Source organism: Phalangium opilio, unplaced genomic scaffold (genome assembly GCF_054372755.1).
Source record: "Phalangium opilio isolate 3A_F unplaced genomic scaffold, DU_Popi_V2 ptg000019l_1, whole genome shotgun sequence".
NCBI classification, from domain to species: domain Eukaryota; kingdom Metazoa; phylum Arthropoda; class Arachnida; order Opiliones; family Phalangiidae; genus Phalangium; species Phalangium opilio.
Window position 1 is genome coordinate 5,473,949 of NW_028324152.1, and position 18,465 is coordinate 5,492,413.

General features: G+C 39.9%; 2 non-coding genes across 2 annotated transcripts; both read right to left on the bottom strand.

Annotated features, from left to right (window-relative positions):
• Positions 1–4,146: 4,146 nt before the first annotated feature.
• Positions 4,147–4,220, bottom strand: TRNAT-GGU (transfer RNA threonine (anticodon GGU)). Its single transcript has one exon. It is a non-coding gene; the product is annotated as a tRNA-Thr (tRNA).
• Positions 4,221–5,763: 1,543 nt separating this feature from the next.
• On the bottom strand, positions 5,764–5,837 carry TRNAT-GGU (transfer RNA threonine (anticodon GGU)). The gene has a single exon. It is a non-coding gene; the product is annotated as a tRNA-Thr (tRNA).
• Positions 5,838–18,465: the final 12,628 nt, after the last annotated feature.

Below are 18,465 nucleotides of genomic sequence, written 5' to 3' on the forward strand. Positions count from 1 at the left end.
ATTTTACGCTACATCTGAGACCGCACAACACCGCTCCCGGGTGGGCTCGAACCACAAACCTATTGGTTAACAGCCGAACGCGCTAACCATTGCGCCACGGAAGCCCAAAAATTAAATGGTCGTCAGGTATTGTGGAAAAACTTTGACTTTTTCCGTTACATCTGAGACCTCACAACACCGCTCCCGGATGGGCTCGAACCACTAACCTTTCAGTTAACAGCCGAACGCGCTAACCATTGCGCCACGGAAGTCCAAAAGTTAAATGGTCGTCAGGTATTGTGGAAAAACTTTGGCATTTAACATTACATTTGAGATCCTACATCACCGCTCCCAGGTGGGCTCGAACCACCAACCTATTGGCTAACAGCCGAACGCGCTAACCATTGAGCCACGGAAGCTCAGAAATTAAATGGTTGTCACGTTATATGGAAAAGTTTTGACTTTTTACGCTACTTCTGAGACCCCACAACACCACTTCCGGGTGGGCTCGAACCACCAGCCTCTCGGTTAACAGCCGAACGCGCTAACCATTGCGCCACGGAAGCCCAAAAATCAAATGGTCGTCAGGTATTGTGGAAAAACTTTGGCTTTTTACGTCACATCTGAGACCTCACAACACCGCTCCCGGATGGGCTCGAACCACAAACCTTTTGGTTAACATCCGAACGCGCTAACCACGGAGCCAAGGAAGCTCAGAAATGAAATGGTCGTCATGTATTGTGGAAAAACATCGATTTTTTACGTCACATCTGAGACCTCACAACACCGCTCCCGGATGGGCTCGAACCACAAACCTTTTGAATAACAGCTGAACGCGCTAACCATTGAGCCACGGAAGCTCAGAAATTAAATGGTTGTCACGTATTGTGGAAAGGTTTTGACATTTTACGCTACATCTGAGACCGCACAACACCTCTCCCGGGTGGGCTCGAACCACCAACCTTTCGGTTAACAGCTGAACGCGCTAACCATTGCGCCAATGAAGCCAAAAAATTAAATGTTCGTCAGGTATTGTGGAAAAACTTTGGCTTTTTACGTTACATTTGAGATCCCACAACACCGCTCCCGGGTGGGCTCGAACCACAAACCTATTGGTTAACAGCCGAACGCGCTAACCATTGCGCCACGGAAGCCCAAAAATTAAAATGTCGTCAGGTATTGTGGAAAAACTTTGACTTTTTACGTCACATCTAAGACCTCACAACACCGCTCCCGGATGGGCTCGAACCACAAACCTTTTGGTTAACATCCGAACGCGCTAACCATGGAGCCAAGGAAGCTCAGAAATGAAATGGTCGTCAGGTAATGTGGAAAAACATCGACTTTTTACGTTACATGTGAGATCTCACAACACCGCTCCCGGGTGGGCTCGAACCACCAACCTTTCGGTTAACAGCCAAACGCGCAAACCATTGCGCCACGGAAGCCCAAAAATTAAATGTTCGTCAGGTATTGTGGAAAAACTTTGACTTTTTACGTCACATCTGAGACCTCACAACACCGCTCACGGATGGGCTCGAACCACCAACCTTTCGGTTAACAGCCGAACGCGCTAACCATTGCGCCACGGAAGCCCAAAAATTAAATGGTCGTCAGGTATTGTGGAAAAACTCTGAATTTTACGTTACATCTAAGACCTCAAAACACCGTTCCCGGATGGGCTCGAACCACCAACCTTTCGGTTAACAGCCGAACGCGCTAACCATTGCGCCACGGAAGCCCAAAAATTAAATGGTCGTCAGGTATTGTGGAAAAACTTTGACTTTTTACGTTACATCTGAGACCTCACAACACCGCTCACGGATGGGTCCGAACCACCAACCTTTCAGTTAACAGCCGAACGCGCTAACCATTGCGCCACGGAAGTCCAAAAGTTAAATGGTCGTCAGGTATTGTGGAAAAACTTTGGCACTTTACATTACATTTGAGATCCCACATCACCGCTCCCAGGTGGGCTCGAGACACCAACCTATTGGTTAACAGCCGAACGCGCTAACCATTGAGCCACGGAAGCTCAGAAATTAAATGGTTGTCACGTTATATGGAAAAGTTTTGACTTTTTACGCTACTTCTGAGACCCCACAACACCACTTCCGGGTGGGCTCGAACCACCAGCCTCTCGGTTAACAGCCGAACGCGCTAACCATTGCGCCACGGAAGCCCAAAAATCAAATGGTCGTCAGGTATTGTGGAAAAACTTTGGCTTTTTACGTTACATATGAGATCCCACAACACCGCTCCCGGATGGGCTCGAACCACAAACCTTTTGAATAACAGCTGAACGCGCTAACCATTGAGCCACGGAAGCTCAGAAAATAAATGGTTGTCACGTATTGTGGAAAAGTTTTGACATTTTACGCTACATCTGAGACCGCACAACACCTCTCCCGGGTGGGCTCGAACCACCAGCCTCTCGGTTAACAGCCGAACGCGCTAACCATTGCGCCAAGGAAGCCCAAAAATTAAATGTTCGTCAGGTATTGTGGAAAAACTTTGGCTTTTTACGTTACATTTGAGATCCCACAACACCGCTCCTGGGTGGGCTCGAACCACAAACCTATTGGTTAACAGCCGAACGCGCTAACCATTGCGCCACGGAAGCCCAAAAATTAAAATGTCGTCAGGTATTGTGGAAAAACTTTGACTTTTTACGTCACATCTAAGACCTCACAACACCGCTCCCGGATGGGCTCGAACCACAAACCTTTTAGTTAACAGCCGACGGCGCTAACCATTGCGCAACGGAAGCCCAAAGATTAAATGTTCGTCAGGTATTGTGGAAAAAACTTACGATTTTTACGTTACATGTGAGATCTCACAACACCGCTCCCGGGTGGGCTCGAACCACCAACCTTTCGGTTAACAGCCAAACGCGCAAACCATTGCGCCACGGAAGCCCAAAAATTAAATGTTCGTCAGGTATTGTGGAAAAACTTCGACTTTTTACGTCACATCTGAGACCTCACAACACCGCTCACGGATGGGCTCGAACCACCAACTTTTCGGTTAACAGCCGAACGCGCTAACCATGGCGCCACGGAAGCCCAAAAATTAAATGGTCGTCAGGTATTGTGGAAAAACTTTGGCATTTTACATTACATATGAGATCACACAAAACCGCTCCCGGGTTGGCTCGAACCACCAACCTATTGGTAAACAGCCGAACGCGCTAACCATTGAGCCACGGAAGCTCAGAAATTAAATGGTTGTCACGTATTGTGGAAAGGTTTGGACTGTTTACGCTACATATGAGACCCCACAACACCACTTCCGGGTGGGCTCGAACCACCAGCCTCTGGGTTAACAGCCGAACGCGCTAACCATTGCGCCACGGAAGCCCAGAATTTAAATGTTCGTCAGGTATTGTGGAAAAACTTTGGCTTTTTACGTTACATTTGAGATCCCACAACACCGCTCCCGGGTTGGCTCGAAACACAAACGTATTCGTTAACAGCCGAACGCGCTAACCATTGAGCCACGGAAGGTCAGAAATTAAATGGTTGTCACGTTATGTGGAAAAGTTTTGAATTTTTACGCTAATTCTGAGACCCCACAACACCACTTCCGGGTGGGCCCTAACCACCAGCCTCTCGGTTAACAGCCGAACGCGCTAACCATTGCGCCACGGAAGCCCAAAAATCAAATGGTCGTCAGGTATTGTGGAAAAACTTTGGCTTTTTACGTTACATTTGAGACTTCACAACACCGCTCCCTGGTGGGCTCGAACCACCAACCTTTCGGTTAACAGCCGAACGCGCTAACCATTACGCCACGGAAGCCCAAGATTAAATGGTCGTCAGGTATTGTGGAAAAATTTTGACTTTTTTCGTCACATCTAAGACCTCACAACACCGCTCCCGGATGGGCTCGAACCACAAACCTTTTGGTTAACAGCCGACGGCGCTAACCATTGCGCAACGGAAGCCCAAAAATTAAAAGGTCGTCAGGTATTGTGGAAAAACTTTGACTTTTTACGTTACATGTGAGATCTCACAACACCGCTCCCGGGTGGGCTCGAACCACCAACCTTTCGGTTAACAGCCGAATGCGCAAACCATTGCGCCACGGAAGCCCAAAAATTAAATGTTCGCCAGGTATTGTGGAAAAACTTTGACTTTTTACCTCACATCTGAGACCTCACAACACCGCACCCGGATGGGTCTCGAACCACCAACCTTTCAGTTACCAGCCGAACGCGCTAACCATTGCGCCACGGAAGCCCAAAAATTAAATGGTCGTCAGGTATTGTGGAAAAACTTTGGCATTTTACATTACATTTGAGATCCCACAACACCGCTCCCGGGTTGGCTCGAACCACCAACCTATTGGTTAACAGCCGAACGCGCTAACCATTGCGCCACGGAAGCCCAAAAATTAAATGGTCGTCAGGTATTGTGGAAAAACTTTGGCATTTTACATTACATTTGAGATCCCACAACACCGCTCCCGGGTGGGCTCGAACCACCAACCTTTCGGTTAACAGCCAAACGCGCAAACCATTGCGCCACGGAAGCCCAAAAATTAAATGTTCGTCAGGTATTGTGGAAAAACTTCGACTTTTTACGTCACATCTGAGACCTCACAACACCGCTCACGGATGGGCTCGAACCACCAACTTTTCGGTTAACAGCCGAACGCGCTAACCATGGCGCCACGGAAGCCCAAAAATTAAATGGTCGTCAGGTATTGTGGAAAAACTTTGGCATTTTACATTACATATGAGATCACACAAAACCGCTCCCGGGTTGGCTCGAACCACCAACCTATTGGTAAACAGCCGAACGCGCTAACCATTGAGCCACGGAAGCTCAGAAATTAAATGGTTGTCACGTATTGTGGAAAGGTTTGGACTGTTTACGCTACATATGAGACCCCACAACACCACTTCCGGGTGGGCTCGAACCACCAGCCTCTGGGTTAACAGCCGAACGCGCTAACCATTGCGCCACGGAAGCCCAGAATTTAAATGTTCGTCAGGTATTGTGGAAAAACTTTGGCTTTTTACGTTACATTTGAGATCCCACAACACCGCTCCCGGGTTGGCTCGAAACACAAACGTATTCGTTAACAGCCGAACGCGCTAACCATTGAGCCACGGAAGGTCAGAAATTAAATGGTTGTCACGTTATGTGGAAAAGTTTTGAATTTTTACGCTAATTCTGAGACCCCACAACACCACTTCCGGGTGGGCCCTAACCACCAGCCTCTCGGTTAACAGCCGAACGCGCTAACCATTGCGCCACGGAAGCCCAAAAATCAAATGGTCGTCAGGTATTGTGGAAAAACTTTGGCTTTTTACGTTACATTTGAGACTTCACAACACCGCTCCCTGGTGGGCTCGAACCACCAACCTTTCGGTTAACAGCCGAACGCGCTAACCATTACGCCACGGAAGCCCAAGATTAAATGGTCGTCAGGTATTGTGGAAAAATTTTGACTTTTTTCGTCACATCTAAGACCTCACAACACCGCTCCCGGATGGGCTCGAACCACAAACCTTTTGGTTAACAGCCGACGGCGCTAACCATTGCGCAACGGAAGCCCAAAAATTAAAAGGTCGTCAGGTATTGTGGAAAAACTTTGACTTTTTACGTTACATGTGAGATCTCACAACACCGCTCCCGGGTGGGCTCGAACCACCAACCTTTCGGTTAACAGCCGAATGCGCAAACCATTGCGCCACGGAAGCCCAAAAATTAAATGTTCGCCAGGTATTGTGGAAAAACTTTGACTTTTTACCTCACATCTGAGACCTCACAACACCGCACCCGGATGGGTCTCGAACCACCAACCTTTCAGTTACCAGCCGAACGCGCTAACCATTGCGCCACGGAAGCCCAAAAATTAAATGGTCGTCAGGTATTGTGGAAAAACTTTGGCATTTTACATTACATTTGAGATCCCACAACACCGCTCCCGGGTTGGCTCGAACCACCAACCTATTGGTTAACAGCCGAACGCGCTAACCATTGCGCCACGGAAGCCCAAAAATTAAATGGTCGTCAGGTATTGTGGAAAAACTTTGGCATTTTACATTACATTTGAGATCCCACAACACCGCTCCCGGGTTGGCTCGAACCACCAACCTATTGGTTAACAGCCGAACGCGCTAACCATTGAGCCACGGAAGCTCAGAAATTAAATGGTTGTCACGTATTGTGGAAAAGTTTTGACTGTTTACGCTACATCTGAGACCTCACAACACCGCTCCCGGATGGGCTCGAACCACCAACCTTTCGGTTAACAGCTGAACGCGCTAACCATTGCGCCACGGAAGCCCAAAAATTAAATGTTCTTCAGGTATTGTGGAAAAACTTTGGCTTTTTACGTTACATTTGAGATCCCACAACACCGCTCCCGGGTGGACTCGAAACACAAACCTATTGGTTAACAGCCGAACGCGCTAACCATTGAGCCACGGAAGCTCAGAAATTAAATGGTTGTCACGTTATGTGGAAAAGTTTGGACTTTTTACGTCACATCTGAGACCTTTCAACACCGCTCCCGGATGGGCTCGAACCACCAACCTTTCGGTTAACAGCCGACGGAAGCCCAAAGATTAAATGTTCGTCAGGTATTGTGGAAAAACTTTGGATTTTTACGTTACATTTGAGATCTCACAACACCGCTCTCGGGTGGGCTCGATCCACCAACGTTTTGGTTAACAGCCGAACGCGCTAACAGAAAATTAAAAGCCCAAAAATTAAATGGTCGTCAGGTATTGTGGAAAAACTTTGACTTTTTACGTCACATCTGAGACCTCACAACACCGCTCCCGAATAGGCTCGAACCACCAACCTTTCGGTTAACAGCTGAACGCGCTAACCATTGCGCCACGGAAGCTCAAAAATTTAATGTTCGTCAGTTATTGTGGAAAAACTCTGAATTTTACGTTACATCTAAGACCTCAAAACACCGATCCCGGATGGTTTCGAACAACCAACCTTTCGGTTAACAGCCGACGGCGCTAACCATTGCGCCACGGAAGCTCAAAAATTAAATGTTCGTCAGGTATTGTGGAAAAACTCTGAATTTTACGTTACATCTAAGACCTCACAACACCGCTCCCGGATGGGCTCGAACCACCAACCTTCCGGTTAACAGCTGAACGCGCTAACCATTGCGCCACGGAACCCCAAAAATTAAATGTTCATCAGGTATTGTGGAAAAACTTCGGCTTTTTACGTTACATTTGAGATGCCACAACACCGCTCCCGGGTGGGCTCGAAACACAAACCTATTGGTTTACAGCCAAACGCGCTAACCATTGAGCCACGGAAGCTCAGAAATTAAATGGTTGTCACGTTATGTGGAAAAGTTTTGACTTTTTACGCTACTTCTGAGACCCCACAACACCACTTCCGGGTGAGCTCGAACCACCAGCCTCTCGGTTAACAGCCGAACGCGCTAACCATTGCGCCACGGAAGCCCAAAAATCAAATGGTCGTCAGGTATTGTGGAAAAACTTTGGCTTTTTACGTTACATTTGAGACTTCACAACACCGCTCCCGGATGGGCTCGAACCACAAACCTTTTGGTTAACATCCGAACGCGCTAACCATGGAGCCAAGGAAGCTCAGAAATGAAATGGTCGTCAGGTATTGTGGAAAAACATCGACTTTTTACGTCGCGTCTGAGACCTTTCAACACCGCTCCCGGATGGGCTCGAACCACCAACGTTTTGGTTAACAGCCGAACGCGCTAACCATTGCGCCACGGAAGCTCAAAAATTTAATGTTCGTCAGTTATTGTGGAAAAACTCTGAATTTTACGTAACATCTAAGACCTCAAAACACCGCTCCCGGATGGGCTCGAACCACAAACCTTTTGAATAACAGCTGAACGCGCTAAGCATTGCGCCACGGAAGCTCAAAAATTAAATGTTCGTCAGATATTGTGGAAAAACTCTGAATTTTACGTTGAATCTAAGACCTCACATCACCGCTCCCGGATGGGCTCGAACCACCAACTTTACGGTTAACAGCCGAACGCGCTAACCATTGCGCCACGGAAGCCCAAAAATTAAAAGGTCGTCAGGTATTGTGGAAAAACTTTGACTTTGTACGTCACATTTGAGATCCCACAACACCGCTCCCAGGTGGGCTCGAACCACCAACCTATTGGTTAACAGCTGAACGCGCTAACCATTGCGCCACGGAAGCTCAAAAATTAAATGTTCGTCAGATATTGTGGAAAAACTCAGAATTTTACGTTACATCTAAGGCCTCACATCACCGCTCCCGGATGGGCTCGAACCCCCAACTTTACGGTTAACAGCCGAACGCGCTAACTATTGCGCCACGGAAGCCCAAAAATTAAATGGTCGTCAGGTATTGTGGAAAAGTTTTCACATTTTACGTTACATTTGAGATCCCACAACACCGCTCCCGGGTGGGCTCGAACCACAAACCTATTGGTTAACAGCCGAACGCGCTAACCATTGAGCCACGGAAGCTCAGAAATTAAATGGTTGTCACGTATTATGGAAAGGTTTTGACATTTTACGCTACATCTGAGACCGCACAACACCTCTCCCGGGTGTGCTCGAACCACCAAACTTTTGGTTAACATCCGAACGAGCTAACCATGGAGCCAAGAAAGCTCAGAAATGAAATGGTCGTCAGGTATTGTGGAGAAACTTTGACTTTTTACGTCACATCTGAGACCTCACAACACCGCTCCCGAATGGGCTCGAACCACCAACCTTTCGGTTAACAGCCGAACGCGCTAACCATTGCGCCACGGAAGCCCAAAAACTAAAAGGTCGTCAGGTATTGTGGAAAAACTTTGACTTTTTACGTCACATTTGAGATCCCACAACACCGCTCCCAGGTGGGCTCGAACCACCAACCTATTGGTTAACAGCTGAACGCGCTAACCATTGCGCCACGGAAGCTCAAAAATTAAATGTTCGTCAGATATTGTGGAAAAACTCTGAATTTTACGTTACATCTAAGGCCTCACATCACCGCTCCCGGATGGGCTCGAACCCCCAACTTTACGGTTAACAGCCGAACGCGCTAACTATTGCGCCACGGAAGCCCAAAAATTAAATGGTCGTCAGGTATTGTGGAAAAGTTTTCACATTTTACGTTACATTTGAGATCCCACAACACCGCTCCCGGGTGGGCTCGAACCACAAACCTATTGGTTAACAGCCGAACGCGCTAACCATTGAGCCACGGAAGCTCAGAAATTAAATGGTTGTCACGTATTATGGAAAGGTTTTGACATTTTACGCTACATCTGAGACCGCACAACACCTCTCCCGGGTGTGCTCGAACCACCAAACTTTTGGTTAACATCCGAACGAGCTAACCATGGAGCCAAGAAAGCTCAGAAATGAAATGGTCGTCAGGTATTGTGGAGAAACTTTGACTTTTTACGTCACATCTGAGACCTCACAACACCGCTCCCGAATGGGCTCGAACCACCAACCTTTCGGTTAACAGCCGAACGCGCTAACCATTGCGCCACGGAAGCCCAAAAACTAAAAGGTCGTCAGGTATTGTGGAAAAACTTTGACTTTTTACGTCACATTTGAGATCCCACAACACCGCTCCTAGGTGGGCTCGAACCACCAACCTATTGGTTAACAGCTGAACGCGCTAACCATTGCGCCACGGAAGCTCAAAAATTAAATGTTCGTCAGATATTGTGGAAAAACTCTGAATTTTACGTTACATCTAAGACCTCACATCACCGCTCCCGGATGGGCTCGAACCACCAACTTTACGGTTAACAGCCGAACGCGCTAACCATTGCGCCACGGAAGCCCAAAAATTAAATGGTCGTCAGGTATTGTGGAAAAGTTTTCACATTTTACGTTACATTTGAGATCCCACAACACCGCTCCCGGGTGGGCTCGAACCACAAACCTATTGGTTAACAGCCGAACGCGCTAACCATTGAGCCACGGAAGCTCAGAAATTAAATGGTTGTCACGTATTATGGAAAGGTTTTGACATTTTACGCTACATCTGAGACCGCACAACACCTCTCCCGGGTGTGCTCGAACCACCAAACTTTTGGTTAACATACGAACGAGCTAACCATGGAGCCAAGAAAGCTCAGAAATGAAATGGTCGTCAGGTATTGTGGAGAAACTTTGACTTTTTACGTCACATCTGAGACCTCACAACACCGCTCCCGAATGGGCTCGAACCACCAACCTTTCGGTTAACAGCCGAAAGCGCTAACCATTGCGCCACGGAAGCCCAAAAATTAAAAGGTCGTCAGGTATTGTGGAAAAACTTTGACTTTCTACGTCACATTTGAGATCCCACAACACCGCTCCCAGGTGGGCTCGAACCACCAACCTATTGGTTAACAGCCGAACCCGCTAACCATTGAGCCACGGAAGCTCAGAAATTAAATGGTCGTCAGGTATTGTGGAAAAGCTTTGGCTTTTTACGTTACATTTGAGATCCCACAACACCGCTCCCGGGTGGCCTCGAACCATAAACCTATTGGTTAACAGCTGAACGCGGTAACCATTGAGCCACGGAAGCTCAGAAATTAAATGGTTGTCACGTATTTTGGAAAAGTTTTGCCATTTTACGTCACATCTGAGACCTCACAACACCGCTCACGGATGAGCTCGAACCACCAACTTTTCGGTTAACAGCCGAACGCGCTAACCATTGCGCCACGGAAGCCCAAAAATTAAATGGTCGTCAGGTATTGTGGAAAAACTTTGGCTTTTTACGTTACATTTGAGATCCCACAACACCGCTCCCAGGTGGGCTCGAACCACAAACCTATTGGTTAACAGCCGAACGCGCTAACCACGGAAGCTCAGAAATTAAATGGTTGTCACGTTATGTGGAAAAGTTTTGACTTTTTACGCTACTTCTGAGACCCCACAACACCACTTCCGGGTGGGCTCGAACCACTAGCCTCTCGGTTAACAGCCGAACGCGCTAACCATTGCGCCACGCAAGCACAAAAATTAAATGGTCGCCAGGTATTGTGGAAAAACTTTGGCTTTTTACGTTACATTTGAGACTTCACAACACCGCTCCCGGGTGGCCTCGAACCACCAACCTTTTGGTTAACATCCGAACGCGCTAACCATGGAGCCAAGGAAGCTCAGAAATGAAATGGTCGTCAGGTATTGTGGAAAAACTTTGAATTTTACGTTACATCTAAGACCTCACAACACCGCTCCCGGATGGGCTCGAACCACCAACTTTTCGGTTAACAGCCGAACGCGCTAACCATTGCGCCACGGTAGCCCAAAAATTAAATGGTCGTCAGGTATTATGGAAAAACTCTGACTTTTTACGTTACATCTGAGACCTCACATCACCGCTCCCGGGTGGGCTCGAACCAACAGCCTTTTGAATAACATCTGAGCGCGCTAACCAGTGCGCCACGGAACCCCAAAAATTATATGGTCGTCAGGAATTGTGGAAAAACTTTGGCTTTTTACGTTACATTTGAGATACCACAACACGGTGTTGCAAGGTCTCAATCGAGATGAAATCACTTTTAATGAGTATTTTATAGGTAATTAAGGTGAAGTAGGTCAAAAATTTGTCCAGAAAAAAATGCATTAAGAAGTGTACCGAAAAATCGCATGTTTTTTTTCTTCAAGATACAAAATCCGTGACAACGATTTCTTATTGAAAATTGAATTTGAACAGTTTTTTGAATGAATATATCGTTACATTTGCATGAATTAAAGCAAAAAGTACAAAAATAATGGTTTCATTGGTTATATTTGAAAATAGTGAAAAAAACTCAAAATGTGCTTTTCTGGTCGAGAAACGTCGATTTTGAAAATGGTACTAATAATCGAGGTACATTTTTATTTATTGATCAATCGAGATGAAATCACTTTTAATGAGTATTATATAAGTATTTAAGCTGAATTCGGTCAAAAATTTGTCCAGATAAAAATGCGTTCAAAAGTGTACCGAAAAAATCGCATGATTTTTTTTCAAGATAAAAAATCCATGACGACGCTTTCTTATTGAAAATTGAATTTTAACAGTTTTTTGAATGAATATCGTTATATTTGCTTGAATTAAAGCAAAAAGAACAAAAATAATGGTTTCAGTGATTATATTTGAAAATAGTGAAAAAAAACTCAAAATGTGCTTCTCTGGTCGAGAAACGTCGATTTTGAAAATGGTACTAATAATCGAGGTACATTTTTATTTATTGATCAATCGAGATGAAGTCACTTTTAATGAGTATTTTATAGGTAATTAAGCTGAATTCGGTCAAAAATTTGTCCAGAAAAAAATGCAATCAAAAGTGTACCGAAAAAATCGCATGTTTTTTTTCTTCAAGATACACAATCCGTGACAGCGACTTTTTACTGAAAATTGAATTTTACCAGTTTTTTGAATGAATATTGTTATATTTGCTTGAATTAAAGCAAAAAGTACAAAAATATTGGTTTCAGTGGTTATATTTGAAAATAGTGAAGAAATACTCAAAATATGCTTCTCTTGCCGAGAAACGTCGATTTTGAAAATGTTATTAAAAATCGAGGTACATTTTTATTTATTGATCAATCGAGATGAAATCACTTTTAATGAGTATTATATAAGTATTTAAGCTGAATTCGGTCAAAAATTTGTCCAGAAAAAAATGCATTCAAAAGTGTACCGAAAAAATCGCATGATTTTTTTTTTCAAGATAAAAAATCCGTGACAAGGATTTCTTATTGAAAATTGAATTTGAACAGTTTTTTGAATGAATATGTTACATTTGCTTGAATTAAAGCAAAAAGTACAAAAATAATGGTTTCATTGGTTATATTTGAAAAAAGTGAAAAAAACTCAAAATGTGCTTTTCTGGTCGAGAAACGTCGATTTTGAAAATGGTATTAATAATCGAGGTACATTTTTATTTATTGATCAATCGAGATGAAGTCACTTTTAATGAGTATTTTATAGGTAATTAAGCTGAATTCGGTCAAAAATTTGTCCAGAAAAAAATGCAATCAAAAGTGTACCGAAAAAATCGCATGTTTTTATTCTTCAAGATGCAAAATCTGTGACAGCGGTTTTTTACTGAAAATTGAATTTTAACAGTTTTTTGAATGAATATTGTTATATTTGCTTCAATTAAAGCAAAAAGTACAAATATAATGGTTTCAGTGGTTATATTTGAAAATAGTGAAGAAATACTCAAAATATGCTTCTCTGGCCGTGAAACGTCGATTTTGGAAATAATATTAAAAATCGGGGTAAATTTTTATTTATTGATCAATCGAGATGAAGTCACTTTTAATGAGTATTTTATAGGTAATTAAGCTAAATTCGGTCAAAAATATGTCCAGAAAAAAATGCATTCAAAAATGTACCGAAAAAATCGCATGTTTTTTTTATTCAAGATACAAAATCCGTGACAACGATTTCTTATTGAATATTGAATTTTAACAGTTTTTTGAATGAATATCGTTACATTTGCATGAATTAAAGCAAAAAGTACAAAAATAATGGTTTCATTGGTTATATTTGAAAATAGTGAAAAAAAAACTCAAAATGTGCTTTTCTGGTCGAGAAACGTCGATTTTGAAAATGGTACTAATAATCGAGGTACATTTTTATTTATTGATCAATCGAGATGAAATCACTTTTAATGAGTATTATATAAGTATTTAAGCTGAATTCGGTCAAAAATTTGTCCAGAAAAAAATGCATTCAAAAGTGTACCGAAAAAATCGCATGATTTTTTTTTTCAAGATAAAAAATCCGTGACAAGGATTTCTTATTGAAAATTGAATTTGAACAGTTTTTTGAATGAATATCGTTACATTTGCTTGAATTAAAGCAAAAAGTACAAAAATAATGGTTTCATTGGTTATATTTGAAAAAAGTGAAAAAAACTCAAAATATGCTTCTCTGGCCGAGAAACGTCGATTTTGAAAATTGTACTAATAATCGAGGTACATTTTTATTTATTGATCAATCGAGATGAAGTCACTTTTAATGAGTATTTTATAGGTAATTAAGCTGAATTCGGTCAAAAATTTGTCCAGAAAAAAATGCAATCAAAAGTGTACCGAAAAAATCGCATGTTTTTTTTCTTCAAGATGCAAAATCCGTGACAGCGATTTTTTACTGAAAATTGAATTTTAACAGTTTTTTGAATGAATATTGTTATATTTGCTTGAATTAAAGCAAAAAGTACAAATATAATGGTTTCAGTGGTTATATTTGAAAATAGTGAAGAAATACTCAAAATATGCTTCTCTGGCCGTGAAACGTCGATTTTGGAAATAATATTAAAAATCGAGGTACATTTTTATTTATTGATCAATCGAGATGAAGTCACTTTTAATGAGTATTTTATAAGTAATTAAGCTAAATTCGGTCAAAAATTTGTCCAGAAAAAAATGCATTCAAAAGTGTACCGAAAAAATCGCATGTTTTTTTTCTTCAAGATAAAAAATCCGTGACAAGGATTTCTTATTGAAAATTGACTTTGAACAGTTTTTTGAATGAATATCGTTACATTTGCTTGAATTAAAGCAAAAAGTACAAAAATAATGGTTTCATTGGTTATATTTGAAAAAAGTGAAAAAAACTCAAAATATGCTTCTCTGGCCGAGAAACGTCGATTTTGAAAATTGTACTAATAATCGAGGTTCATTTTTATTTATTGATCAATCGAGATAAAGTCACTTTTAATGAGTATTTTATAGGTAATTAAGCTGAATTCGGTCAAAAATTTGTCCAGAAAAAAATGCAATCAAAAGTGTACCGAAAAAATTGCATGTTTTTTTTCTTCAAGATGCAAAATCCGTGACAGCGATTTTTTACTGAAAATTGAATTTTAACAGTTTTTTGAATGAATATCGTTATATTTGCTTGAATTAAAGCAAAAAGTACAAATATAATGGTTTCAGTGGTTATATTTGAAAATAGTGAAGAAAGACTCAAAATATGCTTCTCTGGCCGAGAAACGTCGATTTTGAAAATGGTACTAATAATCGAGGTACATTTTTATTTATTGATCAATCGAGATGAAGTCACTTTTAATGAGTATTTTATAGGTAATTAAGCTGAATTCGGTCAAAAATTTGTCCAGAAAAAAATGCAATCAAAAGTGTACCGAAAAAATCGCATGTTTTTTTTCTTCAAGATACAAAATCCGTGACAGCGATTTTTTACTGAAAATTGAATTTTAACAGTTTTTTGAATGAATATTGTTATATTTGCTTGAATTAAAGCAAAAAGTACAAAAATAATGGTTTCAGTGATTATATTTGAAAATAGTGAAAAAAAAACTCAAAATGTGCTTTTCTGGTCGAGAAACGTCGATTTTGAAAATGGTACTAATAATCGAGGTACATTTTTATTTATTGATCAATCGAGATGAAATCACTTTTAATGAGTATTTTATAAGTATTTAAGCTAAATTCGGTCAAAACTTTGTCCAGAAAAAAATGCATTCAAAAATGTAAGGAAAAAATCGCATGTTTTTTTTCTTCAAGATACAAAATCCGTGACAACGATTTCTTATTGAATATTGAATTTTAACAGTTTTTTGAATGAATATCGCTACATTTGCATGAATTAAAGCAAAAAGTACAAATATAATGGTTTCAGTGGTTATATTTGAAAATAGTGAAGAAATACTCAAAATATGCTTCTCTGGCCGAGAAACGTCGATTTTGAAAATGGTACTAATAATCGAGGTACATTTTTATTTATTGATCAATCGAGATGAAGTCACTTTTAATGAGTATTTTATAAGTATTTAAGCTAAATTCAGTCAAAAATTTGCCAGAAAAAAATGCATTCAAAAGTGTACCGAAAAAATCGTATGATTTTTTTTTCAAGATAAAAAATCCATGACGACGCTTTCTTATTGAAAATTGAATTTTAACAGTTTTTTGAATAAATATAGTTATATTTGCTTGAATTAAAGCAAAAAGTACAAATATAATGGTTTCAGTGGTTATATTTGAAAATAGTGAAGAAAGACTCAAAATATGCTTCTCTGGACGAGAAACGTCGATTTTGAAAATTGTACTAATAATCGAGGTACATTTTTATTTATTGATCAATCGAGATGAAGTCACTTTTAATGAGTATTTTATAGGTAATTAAGCTGAATTCGGTCAAAAATTTGTCCAGAAAAAAATGCAATCAAAAGTGTACCGAAAAAATCGCATGTTTTTTTTCTTCAAGATGCAAAATCCGTGACAGCGATTTTTTACTGAAAATTGAATTTTAACAGTTTTTTGAATGAATATCGTTATATTTGCTTGAATTAAAGCAAAAAGTACAAATATAATGGTTTCAGTGGTTATATTTGAAAATAGTGAAGAAAGACTCAAAATATGCTTCTCTGGCCGAGAAACGTCGATTTTGAAAATGGTACTAATAATCGAGGTACATTTTTATTTATTGATCAATCGAGATGAAGTCACTTTCAATGAGTATTTTATAAGTATTTAAGCTAAATTCAGTCAAAAATTTGCCAGAAAAAAATGCATTCAAAAGTGTACCGAAAAAATCGTATGATTTTTTTTTCAAGATAAAAAATCCATGACGACGCTTTCTTATTGAAAATTGAATTTTAACAGTTTTTTGAATAAATATCGTTATATTTGCTTGAATTAAAGCAAAAAGTACAAATATAATGGTTTCAGTGGTTATATTTGAAAATAGTGAAGAAAGACTCAAAATATGCTTCTCTGGACGAGAAACGTCGATTTTGAAAATGGTACTAATAATCGAGGTACATTTTTATTTATTGATCAATCGAGATGAAGTCACTTTTAATGAGTATTTTATAGGTAATTAAGCTGAATTCGGTCAAAAATTTGTCCAGAAAAAAAATGCAATCAAAAGTGTACCGAAAAAATCGCATGTTTTTTTTCTTCAAGATGCAAAATCCGTGACAGCGATTTTTTACTGAAAATTGAATTTTAACAGTTTTTTGAATGAATATTGTTATATTTGCTTGAATTAAAGCAAAAAGTACAAATATAATGGTTTCAGTGGTTATATTTGAAAATAGTGAAGAAATACTCAAAATATGCTTCTCTGGCCGTGAAACGTCGATTTTGGAAATAATATTAAAAATCGAGGTACATTTTTATTTATTGATCAATCGAGATGAAGTCACTTTTAATGAGTATTTTATAGGTAATTAAGCTAAATTCGGTCAAAAATTTGTCCAGAAAAAAATGCATTCAAAAGTGTACCGAAAAAATCGCATGTTTTTTTTCTTCAAGATAAAAAATCCGTGACAAGGATTTCTTATTGAAAATTGACTTTGAACAGTTTTTTGAATGAATATCGTTACATTTGCTTGAATTAAAGCCAAAAGTACAAAAATAATGGTTTCATTGGTTATATTTGAAAAAAGTGAAAAAAACTCAAAATATGCTTCTCTGGCCGAGAAACGTCGATATTGAAAATTGTACTAATAATCGAGGTACATTTTTATTTATTTATCAATCGAGATGAAGTCACTTTTAATGAGTATTTTATAGATAATTAAGCTGAATTCGGTCAAAAATTTGTCCAGAAAAAAATGCAATCAAAAGTGTACCGAAAAAATCGCATGTTTTTTTTCTTCAAGATGCAAAATCCGTGACAGCGATTTTTTACTGAAAATTGAATTTTAACAGTTTTTTGAATGAATATCGTTATATTTGCTTGAATTAAAGCAAAAAGTACAAATATAATGGTTTCAGTGGTTATGTTTGAAAATAGTGAAGAAAGACTCAAAATATGCTTCTCTGGCCGAAAAACGTCGATTTTGAAAATGGTACTAATAATCGAGGTACATTTTTATTTATTGATCAATCGAGATGAAGTCACCTTTAATGAGTATTTTATAGGTAATTAAGCTGAATTCGGTCAAAAATTTGTCCAGAAAAAAATTCAATCAAAAGTGTACCGAAAAAATCGCATGTTTTTTTTCTTCAAGATACAAAATCCGTGACAGCGATTTTTTACTGAAAATTGAATTTTAACAGTTTTTTGAATGAATATTGTTATATTTGCTTGAATTAAAGCAAAAAGTACAAAAATAATGGTTTCAGTGATTATATTTGAAAATAGTGAAAAAAAAACTCAAAATGTGCTTTTCTGGTCGAGAAACGTCGATTTTGAAAATGGTACTAATAATCGAGGTACATTTTTATTTATTGATCAATCGAGATGAAATCACTTTTAATGAGTATTTTATAAGTATTTAAGCTAAATTCGGTCAAAACTTTGTCCAGAAAAAAATGCATTCAAAAATGTAAGGAAAAAATCGCATGTTTTTTTTCTTCAAGATACAAAATCCGTGACAACGATTTCTTATTGAATATTGAATTTTAACAGTTTTTTGAATGAATATCGCTACATTTGCATGAATTAAAGCAAAAAGTACAAATATAATGGTTTCAGTGGTTATATTTGAAAATAGTGAAGAAATACTCAAAATATGCTTCTCTGGCCGAGAAACGTCGATTTTGAAAATGGTACTAATAATCGA